Here is a 12,426-nt window from a genome sequence, read left to right on the forward strand (position 1 = left end):
CAAAAACGACGTAATCAGCTAATCAATATTGAATAGTTCGACTGAAATATTTATTTGTCATAACAAAATAATTCCTGTGCTAGATATGAACTACAGATTGTATGAAATGATCGGTAGGCTGACAAATTTATACATGAGGGGCAAGTGAAAAGTATTTTTGAGGAAACCTGCTATAGATTTGATGTGGAATGGGGAACGGGTAATGCAACTTCTGTAACATAATGAGACCCGATGTCAACTGTTACAGCGAGAGTAGCACCACGTCTCCTTAATGGGTGAAAGGAGTAATTTTTTTTTATCGATTCCACACTCAATAATGAGTGCAACCTACGATGTCTGGTTTTGATAACGGAATAATATCACCACGATGAAATACCAAAGGCTGGTTCATTTGCTGTTACTTGTATCATTTTAGTCATATAATCATAACTGAAACAGCTGTTCCCGGTATCATTTTAGTCATATAAGCTGAAACTAGGCACAGAAATGATCGTGTACTAGAAAGAGTAGTCAATGGAGCCAAGATTTTAGCGGAAAAAAATTGTTATCCAGGGACGAAGACCAGACATGGAAAACAGACAAACAGACATATTGAACATTAAATAACAACTATACATACAAAGTCAATACAAAGTAAATGAACAATTCGGATTCCAATAAAAACTAGGAGGATGGACCAGGTGCACCGGTAGAGTAAGCGTCCTCTGCTTTTTTAGAAACACCCGCCGAGTTACTCATAAAAAGTCAAGTCCAAAGTAGACGAAAGAGGGAAAAAAACGTTTCACAACTCATACATGTTGCTCTGGCATAATGTATGAGTTGTGAAATGAAAACTCCATACGTGGGTGCTGACGGAATGTTGCCACAGATGAAAGGAAAGTTGACAATACTGAATGATATACCCTTCTACCCAAAAGAACTTGAGATAAAGGATACTACAGACACTGTGAAGTCAGCCTCATGTCCTGACCTACACTTAGAAATCGATGGTAAAGGAAAACTATTGACAAAACTTTACGACAAACGTGATGAATTTTCATTCAGAATTGTCAACTTTCCTTTCATCTGTGGCAACATCCCTTCGGCTCCTGCGTATGGAGTGTTCATATCACTACTCATACATTATGCCAGAGCTTGCCGAAACTGCACAGACTTTTCGCGCTAGAACTCTAACAAATAGGCTTCTGGAACAGGGTTATGTTGCTACAAGATTGAAGTCATCACTACAGAAGTTTTATGGTCGTCATCATGAACTCGTGGATCGTAATGGTGTATCCATCAGCACCATGAAAACTGATTTGTTCAACGGGTCATGGTTTTCCTTTCCTCGTTTGTCTATCCCGGACTTGACTTTTTATGAGCAACTCGGTGGGTGTTTCTAGAAAAGCAAAGGACGCTTACCCTACCGGTGTACCTGGTCCATGCTCCTAGTTTTTAATGGAGTCCGAGTTGCTCATTTACTTTTGTTACTTTGTATGTATGATTTTAGTTCCTTTATGTTCTTTGTTGTGTATGTCTGTTTTCCATGTCTGGTCTTTGTCCCTGGATTACATTCTTTTGATTACCGCTATGACTTTGGTTCCCTTGATTACTCTCTAGCATCAGCAGCCTTCAGGGGATATCGAACAGACCTAATACATATCTATTCCCTAAGGTCAACATGCTAGCATCAGCATCCTTTATGGTATATCTAACAGACCTAACACATTTCTTTTCCTTAAGGTCAACACACTAGCATCAGTATCCTTCAGGGGATATCGAACAGACCTAACATATATCTATTCCTTAAGGTCAACACACTAGCATTAGTATCCTTCAGTGGAAATAGAACAGACTTACGCATATCAATCCATAAGAATGTCTGGTTATTATGACATTAAGAACAATAAATATCTGGTCCTATGTTAGCATTCTCGCCCTGTGGGTAAGATATCATTGGTTTGATGGCCAAGTCATGCCACAACGGCTAAAAATAAGAAGTTGCTGCTTTGTTACCAAACAATCAGCATGGAGACATAGTAAGAATAATACACTACACACAGAATAATGTGGCTGATGAATGTGGCATGCCTATTTATTACTTTTTTGAGCTAGCACTTAAAAAATCTGGCTCTGTCATGCCTGAAAAATATTTAGATAAAGACGTGTTGGGAAAGGTTTGCTTCTTTGAGCTAGCACTTAAACAATCTGACTCTGCCATACTGACACATATTTAGACAAAGGCTTGTGTTGAGAAACTGTTCATGAAACTATATTTCCTATTATTTGTTTGACATCACAAGCAATAAATGAGACTATATTTCCAATTTGATTTTTTTAACTTTGTTTTTGAAACTTATTGTATAAAATTAAGTTTTCATATCGATTTTTTTTATACACTTGATACACCTATTAAAGAAAAAAAGTGGTGCTACGTTTAATCTGGTATTTGATTTTGCAGTTTATTTGTTTGTTTGTTTGTTTCTTTCTTTTCTTTTTTTTTTTGATTAATGTCTTTTGGCATTCTAAATCATTCAATTCTACAACAGTGCATTGCAATCATATTAAGTTATGACCATGTTTCTAGAAATTAAAGCAGAATACTCTTACCATACCAGTGCACCTAGTCCATGCTACCAGTTTTTTGGTGAAATCAGAATTGCTCCTTTGCTTTATTTTTCGTACGTGTTATTTTTATTATTTCACGGTTTTTGTTGTTTGTGTCTGATTTTCCTGTCTGATTTGTTAGAGTTACAAAAAGTCGTCTGCGTATTTTCGACAAGCTCTGGCATAACGTATGAGTTGTGATATGAATACTCCATTTGCAGGTGCTGGAGGGATGTTGCCACAGATGAAAAGGAAATCAACAGGCCACCTTTGATTTAAAAAAAGGTTCCATTCATGCTGAAATGTGATATTCTGACATGGTGTGTGACATTGTGATTACCGCGTATCCATTTTTCTATTGTAAACAAAGCTTTTCGTTGTGCTTATTACTCAAGTAAGCCAAATCAATCATCATGTATATAATTTTACCAAAAAATATATAACGGTGTACATGTGGCCACTACGTTCTTTTTGTGAGAATACTTTCTTAGATGTCTCTCGAAACAATCTAGTGCTTATAGGAACAAAAAGAAAAGTTCAGTTTCAATAACGTTTTTTTTTAAATGCTACTGTTTGTTCGTGGTGTCAAATAGATAGAAAATATGGTCTCATGGACAGGTTTCCAACATATGTATTTTTGGAACTTAGAGTACAAGTTTTGCCTATCTATAACTAACATACGCATATACAAGTGCACAAATATGGCTTCTAAAAACAATTATAAGGTCAATGTTTACCCTATAGCCCTTAAGTGTCAGTATCTGTAAGAATCAGGCAGTGGGTGAAACATGGTATAAAAACCCACCATTTTGATAGTTTAATTTGACTATTTTCACCATCAGAATCAAGGAAAACAGACAAGATTTTACAAATCATTCTGGCCTATTGCGTTAAAAGTTCATTGAATTGCACTGAAAACATTTCAAGGGCAGATAACTCTGTTAGAAACTTCATTGTCTAACAGTATATTGAAAAATTTCTGAGAAAGCCAGCGATGCAAGATTAAATAATGGTCTTTTCAAATAGAGAAGGTAGCCTTGAGTGATATTTTAATGTCAAATCGGTGGGTTTTGACATGCATATTTCTGATTTTTTTCCATTTTGCCTGTTTCTTCCATAAACGTACATTTAATTTTCTCCTAACTATTGTCTAATGGATTGTTTCTTTATTGCAGTACATTTCATGCAGTGGATATTTCATAAATTTCAGGACGAAAATATTTTATCAACTATTCTTAATTTTAGTCAGACACTCTAATTCAGATTTGTGATTTGCTAGCCCATGGAAGATATAACACACAAGTAGGAATGTCAAATTGTTAAGTTTAGGGACTTCTTCATTTCATTTACGACATTAAATCTTCAAGATGAATCATAAAGAGAGCATGAATCACTCATCTGAAAACAAAAGAAGTCGTCTAATTGCAGGTAAAAAACAGATTTAAAAAAATGAAACGGAAGCATATTGAACCGGACAGAACAGGAAAGCAGAAAAAAATGTCACATTTGTCTTTTCATGATTAAATCCTCAAGTAACTCATCAACTTTAACTATATGAATTTTGATCAAACCCAACATCATATGATTTTTGAATAGTTTAGGATATTTTGAAACTGTAAATGGCAAAAAACGGTCATTCTTGTCATTTAAAAAAAAAAAACAGCAATGACAATAGTTATTTCTTCCGATTGACTTGCACAGCTGAAGTTTTTTTTCTAATTTTTTTTTATCTTTTATTTGACATCCTTGTCTAAGTTTGTTTAATCACTTGTTCTTTATATACTAAGTACAACACTAGAGGTTTTGGATGTTAATTTTATCATTTTGTCCTGCATGTACTGTAGCTAGGTGTATATGTTTCTCTTTTGTCCTGCGCGCACTGTACTTAGGTGTATATGTTTCTTTATTGTCCTATGTGTACTCTAGTTAGTTGTATATTTTCTCTTTTCTCTAAATATAACCTTTTAATGTCTTCGATTCGGAAAAGGGTTGGGACCTAAACGTGTTGGGTCAATTTGAAATATTTGAGTTATGAAATAACACAGATACAGAAGTCCATATTCAAGCTAGATACATAGCATGCGTAGGTTTCTTACACAGAATGAATGTGACCTTAGCATGACAGTGGACATTGACTAAACCGTTGAATAAGCTAATTCTTAAGGGATATAGTTATGGTTGTTGTCAATCTTAATGATAGCATTTTTATATTAACATTGATTCGCTCAAAGTGTCTTTACATCGAAATAGCATGCTACAATTGTATATTTAAAAGTGTCCTTATTGTATGATTTATGATGTACTGTTGTTCTCCTCCTTGCATGAGGAGTATTGATTTAACATACGATGAGGACATAACTTTTTATAGGTTTCAAACTGGTCTGGATGTGATATGTCAGTTAACTGATAGTAGTCATTTCTTTGTGTATTTGTGTAACGAAAGATCGGTTTCTTTTTTTCGGTTTTAACAAGGGACTCAGACCTTTTCTGTGTGTGTTAAATACTGTAATATTTTTTCCACAGAGGGCAGATTTAAAAGGAGGAGAGTTGGGTTCACGCCAAAGTACTTTAACACCGCTGTATGTTTGTGCTTGTCCCAAGTTAGGAATTTTCTGACCTCTGTATGTCTAGTTTCGATTTAACTCTCATTTTACTTTTATGCTGCTGCTGGAGTATGTAGAGGCAACTATTTCGTTCTACCTGTGTATGAAGTTGTTGGTTTCTTTTTTTGGGGGGGTGTGGGGTGGGGACAGCTGCAGCCTGTTCTGTGATGTGAGGGTTTCCTCATCGTTCATTAAAGACTCGATGGTGGCCTTGAGCTCACATTTGTCATCCCGGCGGGATTGTAGTCTCCTTGACCTATATACCATTCTCGTTATTTTACCTATCAAGATCGACATGAGGAACCTCGAAGAATAAACTTTTTTATGTAATCAAAGTTTGATTTGAAATTCGCAATAAGGACCATCTTGAAAACTGGACAAAAATGCAAAATTAAATATCATGTTGTATTAGGCATACCAAAAAGCCAAAGGAAATTCAAGACTATAAACAAAACCTCCAATAAAATGCGTCATGAAATATTAATTTTTATTTGATGTTTTTTTTTCTTAAAGATTGATTAGCTGTCATTTTCGTAAATTTTTGTTTCAAGTTGAAATATGCTTTACCTTAAATTATTTCTACTAAATTGCACTTTTCTTGTATAATTTCATTTGATATCCACAAATAAAATGCATTTAATACATGAAATAAGTGTCTATATATTTATTGTCTTGCAAGACAAAAAATCGACCTAGTTAAATTCGTATGCATGTGACTTCTGGTGACCTTAATCCGCGCATGTGGTGTAGGGGTCGCTTCTTTAATAACAAATCTGATTACAAAGCGAAAGTGGTTATTCAACGGAAAGGAAGACCGACGGACTCAAGCTGTAAATGAAAAACAGTTCGAATATAACGCAAGGATCCTTTTGAAATTTACCTATTGTGATATAATGTCGCACAAATATGGTCATTATTCATTTTGAAACTAATCAAGAACTAGATGAAATGTTATGAAAACAAGACACGTGCTTACCTGTGTATCCGTTATTGTTATTTTTTAACAAGGTTAAAGTATTTTTATGCCAGGTGAATGGCCTGTCGGCAATCTTCGGAAGTAATGGCGAAAATAATTAGATCAGAATTATCGATCTTCTCTTTGTTTTTACAATATTCTGTAGGTATTATCGACATTTATTGCTTCAATTGCATTACTACAAACTTATTTAGTTGAATCTGCAAACTTCAGTAGAATCAAAACTGAACAAATTTGGCAGCTTTAAATTCTATAATAAGTGCATATTGTTACCAACAATTGTAAATTTTTGACTTCAGTTGTTAGCTAAAGCCTTTTTAAAAATAGTGTAATCCAAATGAGTAATTCTCTCTAAAGGAAGATATTTTCTTTTTATAAATGGACAAATATTACTTAGTTTTATATTACATAAATGCTTGATTTTTTCCCTTTTTACCATAAATCCTTAATGGATAGTGTCAAAACTAAAAAAAAATCCAAGCTACGTTTCTTGGCATGAAACCAGTTTATGTAGAAGTCTATTGGGTTATAAATAAGTTATTCCATGAAAACTATGTATATACGGTTGGCAGGGTAATCAAGGTGACCAAGATTTTAGCAGAAATCTAAATAGTATAATCCAATGATACAAATCAGACACAAACAACAAAAACCGTGAAATAACCAAAATAACACGTACGAAAAATAAAGCAAAGGAGCAATTTTGATTTCACCCAAAACTGGTAGCATGGACTAGGTGCACTGGTATGGTAAGAGTCTTCTGCTTTAATTTCTAGAAACATGGTAATAACTTACTATGATTTCAATGCACTGTTGTAGAATTAAATGATTTAAAATGCCAAAAGACATTAATAAAAAAAAAAAGAAAAAAGAAACAAACAAACAACCCCCCCCCCCAAAAAAAAACTAAATAAATAAATTCACTACATTCTTTATCTGTAATTGCACTATAGAATTTTCATTTGATATTTACAATTTGATTATTATTTATCAAATTGTTTTATCAGGATCCCTGAGTACATACATTATAGTTTATGCGGTTAGAAAAAAGTTCATGGCAAGCTATACGCTGCGTATACTTCTTCTGCCAAAGTAAGAGAAAAGGTGTAAACAAGGACTTGTTCCAGGAATCGCCTAGATGTAGATGGAAAACAACGTTTCACCTGTTAGCAAATTAACACCCTAGTGCTCATATTAACAACTTATTGTATACAGAAGGAAAAGGTCAGTTTCAACAACAAGGTGTTAAATATTCTATTTATTACTTGTGGTGTCAGACAAATAGAAAATATTGACTCCTGGACAGTTTTCCATCACATATATGTTTAGGTCTTAAAACACATGGTAGAACCTCTCAGTGGTGAATTTTGGCTTCCTACATCGATAGTACTTTCTATATATTTGATGCTAATACTGCTAATGAAAGCATACTCCTTGAAACACATGCACAGTATATCGAAATTTGCTATATTTATGATTGGTATTTTTGTATTTTATTTCCACTTGGTCAATCCCACTGCTGGTGGACCAAAGGCCTTCAAGAGTATTGACCAACTCAGTAGCAAGAAATATATTTACTATTTTTTTCTTCAAAATAATGAAATATATCAAATTTCATTTACTATTTTTTCAAAATAATAAACTGCAAAATCAAATACCAGATTAAACTTAGCACACCTTTTTTCTTTAATACGTGTATCAAGTGTATCAAAAAAATCGAAATCAAAACTTAATTTTATAATAATAATGTGTTTCAAAAACAAAGTTAAAAAAAATCAAATTGGAAATATAGTCTCATTTATTGCTTGTGATGTCAAACAAATAATAGGATATATAGATTCATCAACAGTTTCTCAACACATGCCTTTGTCTAAATATGTGTCAGTATGGCAGAGTCAGATTGTTTAAGTGCTAGCTCAAAGAAGCAAAACTTTCCCAACACGTCTTTATCTAAATATTTTTCAGGCATGACAGAGCCAGATTTTTTAAGTGCTAGCTCAAAAAAATAATAATTAGGCATGCCACATTCATCAGCCACATTATTCTGTGTGTAGTGTATTATTCTTACTATGTCTCCATGCTGATTGCTTGGTAACAAAGCAGCAACTTCTTATTTTTAGCAGTCGTGGCATGACTTGGCCATCAAACCCATGATATCTTATCCACAGGGCGAGAATGCTAACATAAGACCAGATATTTATTGTTCTTAATGTCATAATAACCAGACATTTTTATGGATTGATATGTATAAGTCTGTTCTATTTCCACTGAAGGATACTGATGCTAGTGTGTTGACCTTAAGGAATAGTTATATGTTAGGTCTGTTCGATATCCCCTGAAGGATGCTGATGCTAGTGTGTTGACCTTAAGGAAAAGAAATGTGTAGGTCTGTTCGATATCCCCTGAAGATTGCTGATGCTAGAGAGTAATCAAGGGAACCAAGGTTATAGCGGTAATCAAAAGAATGTAATCCAGGGACAAAGACCAAACATGGGAAACAGACATACACAACAAAGAACATAAAGTAACTAAAATCATACATACAAAGCAACAAAAGTAAATGAGCAACTCGGACTCCATCAAAAACTTGGAGCATGGATCAGGTGTACCGATAGGGTAAGCGTCCTCTGCTTTTCTAGAAACACCCGCCGAGTTGCTCATAAAAAGTCAAGTCCGGGGTAGACAAACGAGGAAAGGAAAACCATGACCCGTTGAACGAATCAGTTTTCATGGTGCTGATGGATACACCATAACGATCCACGAGTTCATGATGACGACCATAAAACTTCTGTAGTAATGACTTCAATCTTGTAGCAACATAACCCTATTCCAGAAGCCTATTTGTTAGAGTTCTAGCGCGATACAAAAAGTCTGCGTAGTTTCGGCAAGCTCTGACATAACGTATGAGTTTTGATATGAACACTCCATACGCAGGAGCCGAAGGGATGTTGCCACTGATGAAAGGAAAGTTGACAATTCTGAATGAAAAGTCATCACGTTTGTCGTAAAGTTTTGTCAATAGTTTTCCTCTACCATCGATTTCTAAGTGTAGGTCAAGATATGAGGTTGTATCTGTAGTATCCTTTATCTCAAGTTCTTTTGGGTAGATGCAATGTATCAAATCCCCCGAAATTAGGATTGTTTAAAGATAATACGTCATCTATATAGCGGAAACTGAGATTGAAGGATCTAGTCAAACGATATTCTTTCTTTCTGATCAGATCAGCTATAAAGTCAGTCTCATAAGAGTGAATGAATAGGTCAGCAAGTAAAGGAGCACAATTTGTTCCCATTGGAATGCCGACAGTTTGTAGAAAAACACGTCCACCACACTGGACAAATATGTTGTCGATTAAAAATTCCTGCATTTTGTAAACATCTTCTGTATATTTAGAAGATGATTTGGAATTATTTCTTACAAAGTATGAGGAATCTCTACCAAGAACTATATATTTGTATTTAGGTGTACCATCTTTTTTGAAAAAACAACGATGTATAATGTTTTTAAGTCGGGATTTTAACTGAGTATGGGAAATAGAAGTATACAGTGTTGAAAAATCATAGATTTTAATGCTATTATATTCAGATAATAATCTTGAACTGATTGTCTCCAAAAGATCTTTCGAATTTTTCAGGATCCACATTGAATTAATACCACTACGGGAGTAACAAGTGTTGTGGTAGGACTGCAGACCCTCTTTGACAGTTGTGAGTATAGAAGTTAAAAGTTTTGAAAGAGGTTTGGTGGTACATTTTGCAGATCCAGCTATGAAACGTTGTGTGTATGGATTCTTGTGAAGTTTAGGAATCCAGTACATAGACGGTAAATCACAATCATCGTCCTTGGTAGAAAGACCAAAAGAGGATAGCACAGATTTATGGTTTTCCACAATCTCTTCTTTGGAGAGTGTGGTAGCAGTATAGGTCTTATCACTGCTATTATTTTCTACGTCTACCTCTGATAATAAACATTGGATATAAAACGTTTTGCAGACAAAAACAATGTTGTTTTGGGCTTTGTCTGCTGGTACGACAACATATTTGTTATGTATAGTAGACAATGCTTTTGCTACGTCGGGGTCTTCGAAAGCTGATGTAGCCTTGGCACTCATTGACCTACTTAAAACTTTCATTCGTTTCAAAATTAAAGACCTCACGGCCTTTAACCACTCTGACAGAGAATCAATGTCTTCTTGTTCTCGTTTTATCCATATTCTTGCATAGTCCTCGACGGCATCCATAAGAATTTTAAAGTTAGCGTGTTAACCTTAGGGGAGAGATGAGTGTTAGGTCTGTACGGTATCCCCTGAAGGGTGCTGATGCTAGTGTGTTAACCTTAGGGATGAGATATTTGTTAGTTTGTCCGATAATCCCTGAAGGATACTGATTCTAGTGTGTTAATCTCAGGGAAGAGATATGTGTTAGGTCTATACGATATCCCATGAAGGATGCTGATGATAGTGTGTTAATCTCAGGGAAGAGATATATGTTAGGTGTGTACGATATCCCATGAAGGATACTGATGCTAGTGTGTTAACCTCAGGGAATAGATATGTGTTAGGTCTGTTCGATATCCCCTGATGGGTTCTGATGCTAGTGTGTTGACCTTAAGGAATAGAAATGTGATAGATCTGTTCGATATCCCCTGAAGGGTGCTGATGCTAGTGTGTTGACCTTCGGGAATAGATATGTGTTAGGTCTGTAGGATATCCCCTGAAGGATGCTGATGCTAGTATGTTGACCTTAGGGAATAGATATGTGTTAGGTCTGTGCGAAAATCCCTGAAGGATGCTGATGCTAGCGTGTTGACCTCAGGGAATAGATATGTGTTAAGTCTGTAGGATATCCCCTGAAGTATGCTGATGCTAGCGTGTTAACCTTAGGGAATAGATATGTGTTAGGTCTGTTCGATATCCGTTGAAGGGTGCGGATGCTAGTATGTTGACCTTAGGGAATGGATGTGTGTTAGGTCTGTGCGAAAATCCCTGAAGGATGCTGATGCTAGTATGTTGACCTCAGGGAATAGATATGTATTAGGTCTATACGATATCCCATGAAGGATGCTGATGATAGTGTGTTAAAATCAGGGAATAGATATATGTTAGGTCTGTACGATATCCCATGAAGGATACTGATGCTAGTGTGTTAACCTCAGGGAATAGATATGTGTTAGGTCTGTACGATATTCCCTGATGGGTGCTGATGCTAGTGTGTTGACCTTAAGGAATAGAAATGTGTTAGGTCTGTAGGATATCCCCTGAAGGATGCTGATGATAGCATGTTAACCTTAGGGAATAGATATGCGTTTGGTGTCCTCTGAAGGATGATGATTCTAGTGTGTTAACATCAGGGAATGGATATGTGTTAGGCCCATTCGATATCCCCTGAAGGATGATGATGCTAATCTGTTGACCTTAAATGCTATGGAATGATGGTCGGACGGATCATTAATAATGGTACTGGTGATAACATTTTATATGTATAAGAACAATAGTTTTTGATGTGCTAAACTAGTAAAAATATTTTGATGAAAAATCACTGAATTTGAATTATCTCAAGATGACTGATCAGAGGTGTAACCTGTTACCTTCAATTTGAGTCTTTTGTTGTTGTCAGTCATCTTTCATCTGTCTGTACAACACATGATAACTTAAAATTCAACTATATTTGGATCAATGTTCATCTTTATGGAAGAAAGCTTCCTTTCATTTTTCATTTCAGATATGGTACTTGAAACACCTGAAATGGGTTTCAGTGTATCATGTAGCTTAGCTATTAATTAAAATATTTATTTTACCATTCAAAAAACTTCCTACAGAATCAACACCATATATTTATCAAAGTAACCCATGCAATGGGAATTTCATGATGTGCAGAGAAGTATTTTTACTTCTGATATCATTTCATATAATTTTTATTCATTCAGTTTGATGATTAAATTCTGGTTGTTCATGCATTTTTTTTTTAATTATCTCTTCTCTTCTTGGTTACTTATTTTAATTTAGCATAGTTGTAAACAGGGAAAAAGTGTCAATTTTTAATGGTTTTAATTAGCCTACTAAGGCAAAGCAAAATCATGTTCATATAATACACTCAAGTTGTCTTTATATAGATTAATCACTACTTAGGGAAATTCTAATCATTGACTATGCTATTTCTCAATACTGATGATTGTACCTGTGCATCTGGTCCATGCTTCCAGCCTTTAGTGGCTTCTGAGTTTGCTCATTTACTTATGTTCCTTTGTATGTATTATTTTAG

The sequence above is a fragment of the Perna viridis genome, chromosome 6 (assembly GCF_037379345.1).
Source record: "Perna viridis isolate PV_CMFRI_1.1 ecotype Kerala chromosome 6, ASM3737934v1, whole genome shotgun sequence".
In the NCBI taxonomy this organism is placed as follows: Eukaryota; Metazoa; Mollusca; class Bivalvia; order Mytilida; family Mytilidae; genus Perna; species Perna viridis.